Source organism: Lissotriton vulgaris, chromosome 8 (genome assembly GCF_964263255.1).
Source record: "Lissotriton vulgaris chromosome 8, aLisVul1.2, whole genome shotgun sequence".
Taxonomy (NCBI): Eukaryota; Metazoa; Chordata; class Amphibia; order Caudata; family Salamandridae; genus Lissotriton; species Lissotriton vulgaris.
This window is the reverse complement of record NC_141696.1, coordinates 282,864,399-282,884,734: the sequence shown is the minus strand read 5'-3', so window position 1 is coordinate 282,884,734 and position 20,336 is coordinate 282,864,399. Positions and strand designations below refer to the sequence as shown.

At 43.6% G+C, this 20,336-nt stretch overlaps 1 long non-coding RNA gene across 4 annotated transcripts in view; it reads left to right on the top strand.

Annotated features, from left to right (window-relative positions):
* Nucleotides 1-20,336, top strand: part of LOC147696968 (uncharacterized) — a 628,335-nt gene that overhangs the window by 555,955 nt on the left and 52,044 nt on the right. The window lies entirely within an intron of this gene.

The window sequence follows — 20,336 nt, the reverse complement described above, 5'->3', positions numbered from 1 at the left end:
AAATCACTGGTTAACTCCTTTGTAGTTCTGACATTAGCCATGACCTTTTGATTTTAGAAAAATTGTATCTGTATTATACTTAAAGGGGGGGTCCACGCAGCCCACTTCATCCATTGGTCCGTTGTTGGGTGATTCACATTTTTCTTCTGCCCTCTAGAGCGTTCTGTACCGGTTAATAGGTCAGCCCATTTCAGCCATTGATTAACTTACCTTTGCATGACAGCGAACTGCTCTTTCAGAAGGAGCGCATTCACACACAAAGTAGTTCATATCCGGTAGTAGGGGAAGACTGCTATAGCAGTGTATTTTTTGGAGCTAAAAATCTTTTTGCTTTTTTCATTGTTTTTCTAAATATTGGCATGGGCCAGACAGATCCCCAACAATGTTTTATAAAAAGAAATGGCAAAATGAAAAAAAAAGTTGGCAAAGCCAAAAGGCTGGAAGCCAGTGCTAAACCGATCGGTTTGCCAATGGTTCTTTTCATATGTGAATTTTTGAAAGGGGGTGAGACTGCATGCATTCATACAGGGGCACCCGCTCTAACTAAAAAAAAACACCGAAGTATTGTCTAGCACCGCCAAAGCACATTTATAATAGGAAAACACTTTTGAAATAGGAGTAACCGAGCCACAATAATGAGGAGTTTATGTTTTTTGCACTTGGTCAAATATCTGGTTTTACAAAGAATAGTTTATCATTGACAGTTATAAAAAGTTTAAGAAAATCCTTCTGGAAATGTTGCTTTCCAGTTTTTCTTATGAGGACATTTTTGTTTTAAAGTAATCAAGTTTTGTGTATAGTTAGTATATCCATTCTGTTTTATAGCAGTATGTGCCATTTCCATTTATTAAACTACAACAGAGGTTAGAGTTTTTTTTGTTGTAGATGTGCCAGAGGTGCTCTAAAAACGAACACAAAAAAAGCTGTAGTAGTGTGAGTTGAGTCTCCAGTTTGAATGTTCAGTTGGTTAGCTTTAAGATAGTGTGACTGTCATGTAAACTGCGGCATGGTGCCGGTCTGTTCCTGTGTACCTGCAAATGTCTGTCCTTGCTCGTACCGCTACATTGCATATGATTGTAGATTTTTTGCAGAGGTTCAGAGCAGAACGCAAGGTGCCCCTTTCAGGACTGACTACATTTTTGGCCTTCCCTTTGGTGATATGTTGGCCTGAAGCATGTTTTGCAATGGGAGCACGAAATAGGCCGCCAGGGATTCACTCGTTGTGGGACATGTCGAAAGGAAAGTGAGGGACTGTCCTTTACAGCCAAATCGCCATTGAATTAGTGCCTGCAGTTGAGAAGCTGGTACTCAGAATGGAAGTGACCACCAAAATCCTAAATCTACAATAGTTAGCAGACTGCACTGTTATTTTTAATACTAGTTCTAGTATCCGATTGTGAAGTTGGTTCATAAATATAGCAGAAAAGGCTAAGCCAGTAATACCATCACTGGAGACCCCTTCTGTTTCTTTTACATCTGAGCTCACTCATCTTTCTCCCACAGCAAAAAGCTGCAGGAGACATCTTTAGAATTACCATGAGATACGTGATGTAACCAGCATGAATCCCTGCACTACAAATCCGGGTATTCCCAGTCCATTGTCCAATACCATCACAGATGTGTTATATGAAGCAGAACAGAAACGATGGCTTGAAACCTGGTTAGTGGATCAACAAATGTCTAGTAACCCTATCAGCCATTTTTCTCACTCTGAACAGTTAACTCCATGAGTATACTTGAGGCCCCTCTCTGGGCCACCATACCATTGCCACGTATGCTAAACCCAGGTAACAGTTGATGTAACTCGAGCTGAATGTCTGGTTTGCTCTTCCTTTGCACTCTTGCTGGCTGTCTCCAGATTTAAGAAGGGAGGAATGGATAGCCACACCTTCTCTTTTGGGGCATCTTCCGTCTGGTATTCTTTTCCTTACGGTCACAAACTACTTGTGTTTGTTCTAAACAAGCCTACTGCCGTTCTTGATTGCACTTTATGATTGTGTTCGTTATGCACTCCCACGGTGCCAGGCAACCACTGACGATCATGCACGTTGAATATACAAACTTAAGCAAAAATCTTAATGGAAATTGTATATTGGAAGACAATTGGTTGTTGGAGGTAACAATTTCATGGATGCTAGTGTTATTGAGGAAAAGAGATTATGACGCATTAGAAAACGGATACTTTAATGGTGTTGAAAGATGAGTTAGCAAACAATTCAATACATGAATCAGTCATGCCAGAGTTGTCCTGTATGTCACCACACAAAACAGAATTGTCTTCTGAACCTTTTTTTTTTTAAACTTCTGAACCTTAGAACACTGATGTTTACTGGTTCTGTGTCAGAGCGGGAAGTGGGGTTATTTTAGGTCTCCGATTGATTCTGGTGCTAGGCAGAGGATTTTTTGAAGTCTTGCTGTTTTTTGCTATTTCTCTGAAAAAGAAGCAGAGATATTCTTTTTAAGTTTTTTAAGGAGGTTGTTCTCCTTCACAAACAAAGAAGCAGCACTTATTTTTGTATGCCTTAATGGCGGGAGCAATAGATTTATTCTTAGAAATATTTTTATATTTGTGCAGAAAACTTTCAAGGGTTCTAGCAAATTTCAGGTGAGAGTTTATTGCAATCTTTAGGGCTGGTATGACCAAACGTTCGGCAGAAGTGTTTTGATTACACATAAGGCCCAGTAGCATCTGCTACCATACGAGAATTGGGGGTTAAGGGGGAGCAGAGGGAGGGAGGAGAGAATTAAAGAATTAAAAATAAAAAAAACCTTACCACAATGCGGTCCGCCGCTGCCTTTCCTCCATCCTCTCATCCTCTTCCTGGCTTCTGTTGAAGCAGGAAGCACCCAGGCTCACCTGAGCCAATCACAACGCAGCTTTGTGATTGGTCTGAGTGCCGTGTTTCGGCGCTCAGACAGGGAATGGGACCATGGGCATGTTTTACACCCAGGCTTTAATGCAGCCTGGGTGTAGAACATGCAAAGAGCGCATGAATGTTTGGCTGGCCCCAGAGACCCGGTCAAACATTCATGCACACTTAGGAGGGTGCCACCATCCCCCCTCCCAGCCTCTAAACAGCCCAGCCTGCCCCAAACAACAGAGTCACTATGTTTAAATACAATAATAGTAACGTTAAATTATTATAATTTTATTTTTCAGTTTTTAATTGCTCACTCAATGAGCAGAGGGGCGACGCTCCTCCGCCTTGGATGAGGAGCCGCCACTGATAGGGCCTATTTGGAGTGCCCAGGAGGGATAATCGAAATATATCACTCCCCCAAAAAATCTACCACTTTGTGAGTCAAAACGTACCTATTTCAATTTATCTATTTCAACGTCTCTGTTTCGATTTCCCGACTCCGACTTATATAGGGAACACGCAAATGCTGGTGCATACCGCACCAAAATCTGCATTGATAGAAAAATACCAAGCTTTTCCTCTTTTAAATTTCGGTAAGTATGGTGTTTATAGGCGGTTGGGGGAGGGGTTTCTCTTATGATAATATTGGGGTTACTGTTTATGATTATTGCACAAATCTGATACATCCCATTACACTGACACCAAGGCTCTGGCTGCACGTGACCGCAGTAGTCACGAGGGAGGAGTTGCACCCCACACGCTCCTTGCGTCTGAGGGGATGTTTGTGCGCTGTCTTCCTACACCAGTGTATCTTATAGGGCCATGGCATCCATCCAGGTTATGACATGGAATGTTAACAGTATAAAATAAATAACCCACAGTATTAAGGTGTGCCCATTGTTTCAGCCCATCAATTCTAATGTTACAAGAAACCCACTTAATGGGGATCTACAGCCTATTCCTTCCTTTCAGGGCTTTAATCAAGTCTATCACACAGGCTATGCCTGGGTCGCCCGGCGGTGGCGATCCCCCTATGCTGTGGGTTTCCCATGGTAGTCACTCAGACATGGCTGGATTCCAAAGGGAGATGCATGGCAATCACTGAGACATTGAAGGGAAGACCACTTAGCTGCCTTTGTCTTAAGTCACCACTGACAGCGCTAGTTTCTTTCTTGAGTGGCCTTACACTGATGCTGGCTAAACTTCCAAGCGGGCCAATGTATGTAGGTAGGTGCCTTCAATGCAGTCGTAGATCCAGGCATTGAATCCACGGGTGTGGTGTCGGAGCACAGATGAAGTGGTAACCGGCATCTATTTGGTTGGCTCAGTGTGTTGGGCCTCTGTGATGTATGGAGGCTGATGAACCTGCAAGGACAATAGGACATGCACACCTCAGCGACCCACCACACTCATGCCTAAATTGACATGATACTCATACCAGCTGGAGATTGTCGGTGTGTTTCGCAGGTGCAAATTCTAGCACATATGATTTCAGATCAAGCACCTTCACCTCTTATGACAAAGACCAAGGCTACTGGTCTTCGTCCTGTGTGGCACCTTAACCCGGTGTACCTGCTAGATGACAGGTATGCTCGAGCGGTGAGAGAAGAGGGTAAAACATATTTCCGGATCAATGAGGGGTCAGCGAGGTTCACAGGCACTCTTTGGGTGGCTTGCAAAGTCATTTCCAGAGGCCATGCCAAGGTTTTGATAGGGCGACAAGAGCGCACCATGCACCATCGCATCACCTGTCTCGAAGTCAAGGCCCTCAGATTGGAGGCACGGCTTCCCCTGCACTCCATGGAGATAACAACCGTTGACTAGAACTGGTTAGGGAGGAGATAAGTGGTGTATCTCTTTAAGCAGCAAAGCATATTTGGTGAGCAACTCCAGTCCTGATCTATGGCTGGGGTGGCAAAAATGGCAAACTGTTGTACTGGCTTCATCCCGACCACTGGCTAGCAGTATTGTTCCGGAAACCATAGACAGCCAGGGTAGAGTACAACACACCTCCCGGGCCATAGTCCAAACATTTGCCACATATTATACGCAGTTGTATGCACCAGTTCTGCGATCCTTGGACGATACAGCCTCCCCACTGCTGGAAGATATACCCCTCCCACGACTCACACCAGTAGAACAGTAGGAGCTAGACACCCTTGTTACACTACATGAAATGACAGTGGACATTGCAGCAATGGCATCCAGGAAACCCCAGGTCTGGATGGCTACCTTCCAGAATTTCATGCTAAGTACAAGTACCTAGTCACTCTGTACTTATTTAAACTATACAAGGAAAAAATAGAAGCTGGATCCTTTCCGGAGGATATTGACCCCGCATTATAGTGGTGATCCCTAAAACCCAGCCCCATTGGTCTTTTGTGCAGAGTACTACCCATTTTGCTTCTCAATGGAGAAGTCAAAATTGTAGCGACCATTTTAGCTATACAATTCAAATGCGTCCTGCAGACTTTCATACATGCGGACCAATGTGGCTTCATGCCAACGAGGAGTACATGGAGCCAACGAGGAGTACATGGAACTGTCTGCGGAGGTTGTATGTGGTCCTTGCACTTCGACACATATTATCCTCCCTACTAGCTCTACTTCTCATCGACTTTGAGAAAGCTTTTGACACTGTGGGGTGGGAATACATTGCCCATGTCCGGAGGTGAGCAGAGATTGGACCTCAGTTTCAAAAACTCAGCTGGATACTCTAATCCAACCCCACATCACGGATACAGGTAAATGGGGTAGTGTCCGATGTCTTTCACAAATGAAGGGGAACTAGGCAGGGATGCCCCTGCTCCTTTTTGCACTGGCATCTAATTAGGTGCGATGCGTAGGGTAGCAGATGGATGTGGGATACAGATCACGACCACTGAATAGCGCTATATACGAACCACGTCCTTGTTTATTTTTCTAACCCATGCAAAGCGGCCCTTGCTGTCTTCAAAAACTGCAGCTTTTTGCTGAAGCCTTGGGTTTGAACATTAATCCTGCTAAATGAACCTTAGTGCCACTGTCACCCACACAGGATTGTGTGGCCTGGCAGGCCTACATCCTGAACAAATACTAAGGGGGTCATTATGATGGAGGATGGACCACCACCGCCGGGCCGGTGGTCCGGCAGTGGTGGTCCTTCCGCCATCTGACATCAGTTTTCCCCCCGCCAAATTACAATGGCAGGGGGAAACCTCAGGGAAGCGTAGCGGACACAAAGACCGTCCGACAGTTACACAAGTTGGTCCGTTTCCGCCCGCCTTGCGGAACCAAAAGATTGGTCAGCATTGCGGCAGTGCCTTGCACTGCCAATGGGATTAGGATATCCCTTTCCGCCTGTCTTTTCGCGGCAGTCATCCCACTGCGAAAAGACAGGCGGAAAGGGATTCGGCCCTTGTTGTGGCGGAAGGTGGTGCTGCACTGGGGGGTACGCATTTCCCTGCACTACATGGTGTCTGCCACGTAGTGCAGGGAAATGCAGTACATGGCATTTTAACATTTCACATGGTGCTGCAGCCAGCAGCACCGTCTGCAATGGTAAAGGGCCTGTATGCGCCCGCCAGTATGGCATGCGCATCCTTATTGCAGTGGTGGGACCGCCGCATGTCCGGCGGGCGGTCCCAAACACCGCAACAATGGTGGGCTGACTCCGGTCCGCCCTCCCACCATCGTTATGACCCCTACGTTTCCACTATTTACCTATACAACAGGCACTCCACTCGGCCCTCACATTGTCTCTTAAACTGACCCCCTTGATCCAGAAAGTCAAAATCGAAGTACAAAATGTCAATCCCTCCCCCTGAATGTCATTGGCAGAATTGCCCTGTAAAAGATGATGGTCCTTCCTCGATTGTTATACCTTTTCCAAAGCTTTCCACAAGCGACACTTTGACACTGGTTCCGGGAGATGGATTCCTTGGCCACTTGCTTTTTAGCATAGTAAGAGTCCCAGATTGGCGTACACCAAATGTCAACATGGCATGTAGGATGTGGGTCTCCATTTGACAAACATATATCTGTACTATTTAGCAACACAATTAACTGTCATAAAGTATTTCCCGGCGCATTCAACAAGTTTCTTATGAACCTCCAAATCTCTGCTTACAATAAGGTTCTAACTCTGCCCCGACAGGCCAGGAAAGCCAGAGTGAGACTGGAGCTGGGACTCGCCCGTCCGGATATCATTTTCTCAGGAGACATATTAAAATACTACATTAGTACCTTGCGTTAAATCTGCATAACCAGGATATCCCAGCCAAAGCCTGGAAAAAGACAGTGAATGCGCAAGTTAAGAAAATATCATTTGAAAGGGACCTGGAACGTTTACACTGCCAACCCAATCTTTCTACACTGGACGCCTCTTGTATCCTGGGAAAACTTCAGCCATACTTTGAGCAAGCCCTGACAGTCCTGGCTCGGAAAAGAATCACCTACATGAGACTTCTCACACTGCCCATCGTGGACTTCAATCCATCCGGGGCTTGGCAAGACAACTCAACCGCTTGCCTTCTATGTAGCTACCAACGTGAATCTTGGCTTCACCTGCTGTGCTGCTGCCCAAAGATGGCTAGACAGCGGCACTTCTTGGTACTCCCAATCTACAGGTCTCACAGCTTTAGAAACTGGCGAGAAGTCTCAGACCTGTGCTTCTCTGCCAACATAGCACAAATTGTGGCCCGACTAGGGAAATTCATAGATGTAATTCGGGCTGCACTGTCACATACCATTAAAGTCACAAGGTGCAACTAGTTGGCCCCCTAACTTGAGTGAACACAAATCCCAGGCACACAAGGGAGCAAAAGTTATCAAGGCTAGAGGAGTAAACAAGCATGTCAGACAAGTTAACCATGTACCCTGCTCTGAAACGAGAAAAATCATGTTGCTTTAAATGTTTAGTCATAACCAATGCTGGGGCAGTTGACATAAAGGTTTTTTTTTAGCTTTGTAAATAAACATTAATTCATTGGGCAAAGGGTCCACCTAAACAACGTGTAAAATGGGTTCCCAGATGTAGGTGCCATCCTTACGCACTAGCACTTTTGTTCTAGTTTGGACTATCGCTTTTACGATTTTATGGTTTTTAGTAAACCTAGTTACACCAGCTGGAGTGAGCATAGCAGTTATGAATTTAAAACTTTTTTTCTTTCTTAGTTTTTTTCCTTCCGTCTCCACACATGGAAAATATAGTAATGATTTTAATTAATTAATTGAACAATAAAGAATCAATACTGTCAATACTGACTGGTTTTCTGGGGGATGGTTCCCTCGCGGATCACAGGGTAGAGCTCACCATGATGGGCTTCTACAACTTGATGTCTATGCTATACGGGGCCACATTCCCCATCACAGCGCCGAAGTTGACTCGCATGATGTTTCACAGATGGAGGGCAGTGCTGATGCATACGGGTTGGGCAACCACACTCACGCAACAAACTCCCCTGTGGCATGGCAAATGGTTAGGAGAGGAATCAGCCCAGGTGGGGTTTGGTCGTTGGGATGCAATAGGCATTACCCTGCTGGGAGATGTATGGAGTGGAACACATATGCACTCCTTCCAGGATCTTCAGGCCACATACTAGCTGTCCCTGACTCAGTTTCATAAATACCTCCCAACTGCACCATGCTCTACATGCACACATAGCACATGGCACTGGAATTCAGCCGCTTATAGACTTAAGATCATGCTGGGTGCCCTTGGGAGAGAAGGGGTCTCACAGGTCTACTGAACCCTTATCATTAATGCCCCTAACCCAATTGGATCTTTCCGAGTGAAGTGAGAGGAGTGGGCGGGCCCACTGGAAGACGATGATTGGAGGGATGCCCTGATGGAACTTAGAATAATTTCAATTTCCTCTAGATTACGACTGGTCCAAACATATTATCTTCATTCTGCATATCTCACGCTGGCCCGTCTACACAAACAGGACTCCTTTCACACTCTGAATTCCCCAGATGCTTCCACTCTTCCACAGACTTATATCATATGGTTTGAGAATGTGTCAGCATTTAAAGATTCTGGGAGGTTCTAGTGGCAGAACTCACCAGTGTTGAGCTGGAAGTTTAGACCTTTCCCCGACGTTGCTGCTACTGGGGATATTGGATAGGGCTGAGACTACAAGGGCGGACAGGGCCCTGCTGGGCAAGGCAACCATGGTGGCAAAAAGAGAAATAGCTGCTCACAGGAAATCGGCAGTACCTCCAACAATCAACCAGTGGTGACAAGGGTGGACTGGTGTGCCGAGCAAGAGAAGTCAGTATATGAGACTAGAGACTGCCCTACCAAATATTATAATATTTGGAGTAAATTGTAGGGGTAGCAGGCATGGACTAGTTGCTCTAGGAATGTTTAAGTTTCACCTATCTACTTGATTTCAGGTCACTGGGGGGCTTATGTGATTGATTTGCTAAATATTCTTCATTTTCTATTCTCTGGCAATGAGGATGTATCGATGGATCAATGTGCTTTTGTTTGTACTATGCACTTGCTAAACTCAATAAAGTTGTTTATGGATAAAAAATCCATCAAGCATTGGCTGCAGAAATTAGAGTATGTGCAAACTTTAAATCACTCTGGGACTAATTTCTGAGATTTTAGCATAGGGCAGCACAGCAAGGCACCATGCTATGCTGCCTTACACCAAGGTGAAAGGGCAGGAATGCATCGTATTTAAGTAATACAGTGCATTCCTGTCCTTTCTCCCTGCGCTGGCCCCATTTCAGCAGCCTAGACTCAACATAGGCACCCTTGCACTATGGTGCAAGGGTGCCTCTGTTGCATACAGGATTGTTTTTGTGCAGGAAGAGGCACCTTCCTGCACAAAAACAATACTAAGAGGTGTTATCCTCTTTCTGTGTGTGCTCTTACATAGAAGAAAAGACAAGGAGAAATAAACATATTTCTCTTCGTTACTCCTCACCTTGGGAGGTGTGCGGTTTTTGCGATTCATCAGGTTTACGTGATTTTGTAAATCTGGGGCAGGGTCAACTTCCTTGAGTGTTGTGTAGAAAAAGCACTGCAAGGGCCATGGAAACCATCCCGGCTGCAGAGTAAGGTGACTCATGATTTATGGGGCCCATCAAAGCCATGCAGGGTGGCTTTGCGTGGCTTTGTGAATCCGATTGAGAGCCCTGCATCACACATGTACCACTTTATGTGGTGCAAAAGTGATGCATGTCTCTCATTAATAATCCCTTCAGTAACTACCAGGTGTGTTAAACATTGCAGCACTCATAATTACAATCCGCGCTCACATAAGTGTTTGGGAAGGGATTGCGATTTTATGGGCCAGAGTCTATTTGTCCCTTAGTTGTGAATAGGATAAATTGATTGAAGAGTGCGTCTTTTGCCAAGTATTTGGGCTTGTGCCACAAATAATATGAATTATTTCTATGAATGTTTTACAAATAAGTGCCAGAAATATGATTTAAATGCGTTTCGTTTTGCCCTTTAAGCTCCTGCTTTTCCTTTATATTTTTTTAAGGTCCGACTGCGAGATTGTGCAGAAGGTCATTAACCCGTTGCGTGCTAATGACGAGCTCAGCTCGTCATGAGGCACGGTTGAGCTGCACTCATGACGAGCTCAGCTCGTCACGGCCGTTGGAACGTTCGCACGTGGGGTTAATTTCCCCGCTGTTCTGAACGTTTGAAAAACGGGTGTGGCCGTGACGAGCTCAGCTCGTCATGAGTGCAGCTCCGCTGTGCCTCATGACGAGCTGAGCTCATCACCAGCACGGCGGCGCCGCACGCGGCCCACCTACCCCCGTACAGGAGGTAAAAAACCCCGCAGGGAAGGGGTTAAATTGAAGTGCTGCAATAATTGGCTACGTGGACGCTCTTACTTTGACTCTCAGGGGTTTAAAATGTATACACTTGCTGGTAGAGGTCATTGTTGTAACTGGGGAATGTCGCAAATGTTTTTTCATGTTATTTTGTGATTTCTTATTGTCAAAGGAGTCAAACAAGTACCTTGACGTTGCCTTCAATGTTAGCATTGAGGCTGCATGAAAGAAAGGATAACAGTGTACCTTGAAGAAAATTATTCTGGAGGCCAAGAAACATTCCTTGCTTTGGACATGTTAGGACTAAGCCAATTTTCTTTTTTCCTGGCATGGTTAACATTTGTTTTTGAAACAAAGCTGAGTGTTATCGGGATTGCCGTGAAAGTTCAATTTAGCTATAAAAAGTAGATTCTCTTAGATTTGACAAAAATGTTAAAAACATGTTTATAAGCAGATCCTTGTTGTATAACCCATGTGACTGAGATGGCCAGTCTCTGAGTGTGACATGTGACTATCTGTCACACAGAGAGGAAGAGAATAGTTGGTGTTTCTGGCAACCTTTCTGTTTTCTTCAGCTTCAGGGACAATTTGTGATGGTTTTATTTGCAGAATGTCTCTAAACATGCAATGCGGCAGCATTTTAATTGAAAAGTCATTGGTTGTGATGAGCCTCTTGCTCGACTTTTTGACACAGTAGCAAATCGTATATGGCACCATCATGATGAACCCCCTACGGAAGAGCAAGAGACAGACATTGGGAATGGACAGGTGAGGAGGCCAGGTCAAGTAAGGTGTCACATTGAAGGGTCAAGATGTGGTCTGGCGTATGCTGTGCAAACCCAAACGGGAATCTTTAGATATAATAGGTGACAGCCAGTTACTTAACTCTTTTTGGGAAATGGATGCAAAAAGGTAGGATTCAATGCAGAGGTAATAAAGTGCTCTATCTGACCTCTGTGATCGTTATGGGGTGTGATGTGATGACCCAGAGGGGAAACAGCCTTTACGATACCAGCATTACCACGCAATGGCTTTACCACAAAATACTTTTACCACAGATATAGCATTACCACACATGTTAAGTATAATTTATGGTAAGTATGTATATAGTTATAGTTAGGACCTAGTTTCCATAGGAAATTCATTTTTATTTTCCAGTAACTTTGGCGCCGGTTGATGAATCTTCGTGAGATTTTCAAAACTCATGGCCTGCTCCGGTCAGCTCCTATCTTGAAAGTTTCGAGGTGATTCGGCAAGCGGGGGCAGAGAAAAAAGGGGGGTCCCGAAACGTGTTTTCTCCATGTTAATTCCCATAGGAAACTTTTGAAACGGCTACAGCCCGAACTGCTGAAAGGAATTACACCAAATTTGGCATAAAGGTAGCCCTTGCCTCAGAAACAACTCTTTTTCTTAAATGGTGTAAATCTGTTCAGTAGTTGCTGAGAAAATAAAAAAATAATAATATCGATATATGGAGGCACGGAGGATCCCGCACCCTGCCGATCACGAGCTGTATTCTAATTGGCTGTCAACACTTTAAACCAGGAAGTGTTAGCAGCCATCTTGTGCCTTGGTAGAACTGAGGCACAAGAAAAGAGAAAATGAAAAGCGCAAAACAAGAAAACGGGGCACCCTGACCACCTAGGCCTAAAAAGCATTTTAAAAAAGCATAAAAAAAAAATCGGCAAAATCCGTGGAGGATCCGCGGATCCAGCTGAGAAAATTTAAAAAAACGCTCTTTATTAATATTTAGCCCTCGGGTGAGCCAGGTCCCGGGGGCAGTAAATAAAAAAAAAGTGTGGGTGAGGACCGCCACCTCCCCAGGGCAAAATAATTGAGCGCAGCCCCGGGGCCCGCCACTCCCGGGGCTTCTTTTTTAATCTATGAGGGGGCCTCCAAGGCCCCTCCAAGCCCCAGGGACCGCCACCCCGGGGCTTTTGAAAAATATTTGCAGAGGGCACATGCCCCCCCCCCCCCTTCCAGCCCCCTGCCCCCTCCGAAGCCCCGGGACCGCTACCCCGAGGCTTCTATTTTTTTAACAACCCGTGAAGGGAGGGGGCGGGGCCTGAGGTGACATGTGTGCAAACATGCCCTGTGGTGCGTTTTAAGTTGGGGAATTAATTCCTCTTCAATTCTGAGGATCCCTGGGGGCTAACAACCCCACCAGGTACCTCCAGTAAGCGCCACTGTGCTGCGTTGCAGAGAGGTGGGGCAGGCTAAGCCCCTTTCTGCACCTCTGCAACGCAGCTCTGTGGCACTTACTGGAGGTACATGGTTGGCTAATTGGACCCCTGGGACGTCAGGATTCAAGGGGACTTAATCTACCAACTTAAAACGCACACATGTCACCTCAGCCCCCCCTCCCTTCACCACTGTGCAAACATGCTCTGTAGCTCATTTTAAGAGGTAATTTTAATCCCCCTGCCCTATTATGTACTAGGGCCTTACAGAGGAGGTCATGCTAATCATAGGGGTACCCCTTAACACATAGTGTTCTCTAGTGTATGTAGGTGTTTTCACTGTATTCTAAGTGTCCTTTAGCATAACATTGGCTCTAGGCCTGGTTGGTCAGAGTCAGTTACCACCAGTACCTGTCTGAAAAAGTTGTGGGCACAGGATGATTTTGCAATAAGGCCTCTTTCTGCTCCTCTGTTGGTTCTTTCTGCACATGTCTTGCTTCTTCCTGCACTTTTCTTCGTCTTTGTGGAATTCTGTTTCTTCTGCCTGCCTTTCTTTTGCTTCTTTCTGTGCGTTTTTTCTTTTTTCTTCATATGTCCTACCTCTGTAGGCATAGTTAGAAATTTTGAAAAACCTTTGAAATTCACTGAAAAAAACATAGGTTTCAGGCACGTTATAGTTAGAAATTAGCATTTAAAAAGCATTGAAATTCACTGAAAAAACCATAGGTTTCAGGGACGTTATAGTTAGTTGGACATTTCACTCGTACAAAACCATAGAAATGACCCCGTTATAGTTAGTTCAGCGAACTGTAATTCGCAACCCCGCAATGCACTGCTGATGATGTCACATGTTACATCAACCATGACATGGTCAGTGACGTCTCTCATGACATCAATTACGACATCTCAAATGACATCACTGATGACATCATGCTTGTGATAGAGTGGCAGATCTCCTCTAACCCTAATATAACCTTTGATATACACACACTCTAAAATACAAAATATCATTTTCAAAACAATGGACACACCAATACCAGTTACAACATACCCATTTACTAATTCCAAGATCTACACACACATCTACTCATTCACCAAAACTCCTATACAGTCACTCAGACATGCACTCACTCATCATATGTACTCATACACCTATACTTACACTTACACACCGCCACTCATCCATAGTTACTCACACACATCGTCACACATGCAAAGAAAGTATCAAACATCCATTTACTTGCGTATACAGTTATACACACACCACCACACTTACTTCTACAGAGACTAACACATACTTACTCTCTTACACAATCACTTTTCGAAACACATACTCATTTGTACAGGTACTCTTCCAATCTCTCACTCTCACATATACTCACTTACATACACCAATACTCACATATACTAGTTTAAAACATATGTAGTTACTCATAAAGACACTACTGAGACAGTCATTCACTCACCAACACACCCATACACACACTGATCCACCCATACATTCCTGAACACATGCTGTGTTCAACACATACAAATAGTGACTCACTCATTCATGCATGTATGCACAAAGTAATACCCCCAACGAACCACACAGACACACAGACACTCATACTGATACTCAAAAAAACAACTAATAATCCATATAGAAACTCATGTAGCTACTCACCAACCCATGCTGCCACTTATACACAAAGTGAGAGACTGATACTTACACATTTAAAGATTACTCACTAACCCATGTATTTACTAAGATACACTTAGTCAGTTATACAATCAGTTTCACACAAACAAAATCATCCTTTTAGACACTTATATACCCACTTACTCTTTCATCGACCTCGACATATACCTATATAAAATATTTAAATTTCACAAAAACACACATTCGCTGGATGATGTCATCAGTGATGTCATTTAAGATGTCACTGACCATGTCATGAGTGATGTAATATCACTAATGACATCACTGATGATATCATCCAGTGACTGTGTGTTTGTTTAAAGTGTAAATATGTTTTATATATATATATATATATATATATATATATATATATATATATACCAAGGTGTATTGAAGAACGAGTGGGTGTATAAGTGTCTGGATGGAGGATTTAGTAGGTCCGTGACTGACTGTATAAGTGAGTGATTAAATGTGTCTTACTGTATGCATGGGTTAGTGACTAAACTCTGTGAATATCTGTATCAGTCTGTCTGTTGTTGTATAAGCTGCTGCATGGGTTGGTCAGTAGATACATGAGTGTTTTTATGGGTTACTGATTGGTTGCCTGACTATTTGTATGGGAGACTGAGTTTGTGTGTGGGTGAGTGGGAGGTGTGTGACTGTGCATAGATGTGTGAGTGGTTGATTCCCTGGGTGTATGGGTTCAAGAGTGCATGTGGAAACAGCTGTATGGGTGGATAAGTGTGTGCATGGGTGTGTTGCTGAGTGAATGGATGTCTCAATGGTACTTGTCCAAGTAACTACATATGTAAAAGGCAGTGTATATGAGAGTTGGAGTATATAAATGACTATATGTGAGAGTCAGTGATTGTGAGAGTGGCTGTATAGATTAGTGTGTACTTGTATCAGTGTTTATAGAAGAGAGTAAGTATGCGTTAGTATCTGTATGAATAAGTGGGGTGGTGTGTGTATAACTGTATAGGTGAGTAAATGGGAGTGTGATTGATTCTTTGCATGACTGACTAGGTCTGTGAGTAACTCCATAGATGAGTGGCAGTGTGTGAGTGTCTGTATAAGTGTATGAGTCATTATGATAGTGTTGTATTGAAGAGTGACTGCATGTATGAGTGATTGTACGGGTGAAAGAGTGGATGTGTGTGTTGACCTAGGAATCAGTGAGTGTGTATGTAGTAACTGGTATTGGTGTGTCGATGGTTTAGAAAATGGTAGTTTGTATTTTACAGTGGGTATATCAAAGGTTATATTAGAGTGTGAGAAGGTGCATCAGCTTTTCACATGAATGATGTCATCAGTGATGGCACTGACCATGTTATGAATGATGTAATATGTGACGTCATCAGCAGTGCATTGCGGGGCGCGAGTTATAATTAACTGAACTAACTATAACGGTGGAATTTCTCTGGTTTTGTAGAAGTGAAATGTCCAACTAACTATAACGTATCTGAAACTTATGGTTTTTTCAGTAAATTTCAATGGTTTTTTAAATGATAATTTCTAACTATAATATCCCTGAAACCTATGGTTTTTTCAGTGAATTTCAAAGGTTTATTAAATGCTAATGGGTTTTTTAAATGCTAATTTCTAACTATAACATAGCAGTCGCGTTTGTAGAGTGGTGGAGAAAGGTGAGCGTGGCCTTCAAACCCCTCTTAGCAATCCCACTGTTTAGGATTTATTGGAGGTAACACGAGGACAATTTAGCCCCCAACGTCAACCTTGGGGGCCAACTACCCCTTTTATTACCACCAGTAAGTCCCACACATCAGGATTGCTAACTTCTTATATGAGACCCGGCCCTCCCTGCACCACTGTGCAAACGCGCCCCCTAGCATGTTGTAAGTTGGGGGATTAAGTCCCCTTGAATCCTGAGGGTCCCTGTGGGCCAACTAGCCCACCAGGTACCTCCAGTAAGCGCCACAGAGATGCTTTACTGCTTCCTGAACCCACTGTGGCCATAGATATCGAAACTTTCTCTTTTTCTAATTTCTCTTGAACTACTGAACGGATTCACACCATTTAAAAAAAAGGTCGTTTTCTGAACCAAGCGCTACATTTTTGCCAAATTTGGTGTAATTCCGTTCAGCAGTTCAGGCTGTAGCTTTGTCAAAAGTTTCCTCTGGAAAATTATATGGGGAAAACGTGTTTTGGAACCCCCTTTTTCTCTGCCCTCGCTTGAAGAATCACCAAGAAACTTTCAAGACAGGACCTGACCGGAGCGGGAAACTAGTTTTGAAAATTTCGTGAAGATTCGTCAACCGGCGCCAAAGTTGTTGGGAAAAGAAAAATCGCTTTTTCCTATGGAAACTAGGTGCAAACTATAACTACCTACTGGCGACCGCAAGTAGGTAATAAATATGTATACATTAGGGTTGGGTAACGTTATAGGCTAGTTAGGGTAGTGTGGAGTTTAGAAGTGGATAATGGTATAGGGTGGTAAGGGTATTTTTAGATTTAGGGGTGTGTAATGGTTTAGGGTGCTGAGAATGTTTTCGAGTTGAGAGGTGGGTTGGGTGTATAGGGTGGTAGGGATAAAAAAGCAGGGAGAATATATATGTAATATATATGATATATATAATATATATATATATATATATATGTGTGTGTACATGTATATATCCTCCTGAACTGGCTCACGATTGCTGGAACCCTCGGCGCTTCAAAACCGGTGCGAATCTCCGGGCAGATCCACACCGTTAAATATCCAACACTATCCTTTCAGGAAAGATGAGGTTGCACTGGCAAAGGGACGGTTTTCCAAAGTTATTTATTTTCTAATTTCCCCAGGTGGAAAGACCAAACTGACGCATTTCGTTCTCACTGATCAAGTTCTCAGTGAGAACAATACGCGTCGGTTTGGTCTTTCAACCAACCTGGATTCTTTGAAAATACATGCATTTGGAAAACCGTCCCTTTGCCAGTGCGACCTTATCTTTCCTTAAAGGATTGGGTTGGATATATATGTATATATATATATATATATATGTTTTACTTCCCTTTAATAAACTTACCTTGCATGGTTAAGGCATATCAGTGGTAAACACAGTTGCGGTAAACGCATGCGTTGCATTGTCATACAACCACTCAGAGTAGCAAGTGCATTTTTGAGATCCCATGTTCTGTACGGTTGTTTGGGTAAGTAAACAGAGTCTTAATTGTAGTATATTTTTATTAAGGTAGGAAGAAAACACAAATCATCATAACACAGTGCTCTTTTCTGTAAAAATACATTGAACAACAGGTATTTAGTAATACTCACAAGCATCATTTTTAAAACTATGAACATCCCATGAAATATGGTATCCACACAAACAGCAATCTAAATGGAATGTCCCTCATCTTAAGACCATTTCATGAAAACCCTCAGACTGGGTCCATGTCACCTGTTGTCCAGAAATCTTCTCTACTGGGACAAAATCTCTACCCCCATCAAGAACTAGAAACTGTCACACCCCATAACTCTGGAGTAGAATAGGATGTTCTATAGTTACCCACTGCAAGTTTCTCCAAAAGCACCTTAGCTGCATAGTCCTGAATAAAGACAAACTTATTGTTTTGGGAGTCTAGTGTTGGCACCACTCTGTGGAAAAAGAGTAAGATGCAACCATGGCAAACCCAAGGAAGCAGGAGAGAACTTACCACATATTCAGAACATCACACCTTCTATACCAGTAGCATTTGCTCAGTCAAAGGCTACCCAGGGCTGAGAAACTGAAATATGACTGGGATATGAGGCAGGAAGCAACCGTCATGAACACCTGCAATCTCCTAATTTAAGCTAACTGAAATTAAGAAAGTGTAGTAACCTGGCTTTTAGGTTGTGAGAGATGCTAGTCAGTTGCTTGTCTTAGGTTCCCAAAGCTGAAAATAAATCATGTTATGTTATGTAAAAATTCTTATAGAGCGCACTTACACCCAGCGGTGTAAGTGCGCTCATATTGGGAATAACTGGTCAATTTAATGTCAAACTCTTCAACTCATTATTAATATTGTATAATCCTTAATAGGAGAATTGCAGATTTGCACTTATATGTGCACTGTCCAACATGCAAAAACTGCATTTCTACTGATTGGTGGTTAAATGCTATTTTTGCCAGTCTGCCAGAGTGAACGTGATGTTTTGCACTAACAGATTGACTATAGTGCTGTTTTTATCCTAATCATTCAGTGCAATTATTCATGCATTATTGCACCTCGTAAGTTTTTCCCTTTGTTATTTGGCACTTAGGGTTTGAAAGAGTATAACAGGGTTGCAGCATTTCCACTGTGGTGTGTTGCATAGCTAGGCCTTGGCAAAAACAGAAGCCCTGTAGAAACTTGTGCTCTATTGGGTGATGATCTGAATGTATTTTGATTGAGAGAACATGAAGGCTGGATATTATTCTGTAGACATCCACCCGGAACTTTTTGTCCACTTCGCTTCCACTGGTTATGAGAAAGCAGTGTATGGGTTTTTCCATGTGTACGCACCTGTGATTCATTTAATGGTAGCGACAGCCAACCGTGAGAAGCTACAGAATTTGAGTCACAGTGTGATAGCTGGAACCCCACTGTCTAAGCAGGCCTGGTTCATGGATCAAATGTCTTTGCAATGTGTTTCCTTATGGTGAGAAAGCTATCAAGGTGCATGGTTATGGTAATTAATCTGTCCTGATCATATAACATTGAGACAGCACCTCTTTTGGGATCATGGCATTGGCCCAAGGAGGCTTGGGCCAGGATTATTGCGAGACTTCTTGAATTACTTTCTAAGGGGCTAGGGGATATAAAGGCAGGCTCACAAGGACCTACACTTTCTTGTTCCCCCTTTTTTTTAATCATACCGACTAGAGGCCTTAATAAATAGTAATTTGCCTACTAGGCAGGTATTTTTAATCTCACTTTCCACACAAGATCCCCCTCACTCCTATTTTTGTCATCATTTTACATGATTTAATGAACAACAAAAAGTGCTCCCAAGTAACACATATGTCGTAGCACGCCCCGTTCCACAGCAGAACAGGATGGATCCGGTTATGAAGCATACCACCAAGGGGCAACCCTAGTGGGGGAGAGTTATATCAGAAAACCTAGCATTTTAATTTCTTGTGGAGAATTAGTCCATACAAACATTTGGGCTCTCTTTGGTTCGGATACAATTGATAGGAGGACAGGCCCTTCTGATTCGGTCTCCTCTTTCTCCCTCTTTGTTTGATAAGTTAACTTCACTTATGACAAGGATCGAGGAGTCTAGAGACTGTGTGTAGAGCTGTGCTGGCAACTCTCAATTAAAAAGTATAGTGCAATATTATGGAGCATTATAGTTTGAGTCGTAGTACAAGGAGGTCCTGAAGGTATTTGGAGATTGTGGGTAGACCCTTTGAGCGAAAGAAATGTGTCTCAGGGTCAGCAGGTGCCCTAATGGTGAGTGGACTGCATACATGTCTTATGAGCTATGTGAGGTGTCTGGTTAGGTCAGGCCCAGTAAGCACCCCATGCTTGCTGTATGTGCTAGATAGAGGACTAAGGAGCCACATCCAGGACTCCGATCATGGTCGGGGGATGGTTGCTGCTGGTGAAAGGGGTTGCACAGGGCGGAGACAGAGGAGCTATTAAGATGAGATATGTACGGCAAGCAAGACTTGTGAAGGCTGGCAGAGCAGAAGGTTGGTTCTGGATCCAACTGATAGTCTTGAATCTGTAGTGCAGTAACAGCACTCTGCTTTAGGTCTGTGTGGTACGGGAGGTCTCCACAATACATCGAAGTCTTGTACCAACTGGAGAGGGAGATCAGTAACTATGCTCTGGGAAACTAGTCTGCTGATTAATGGCATT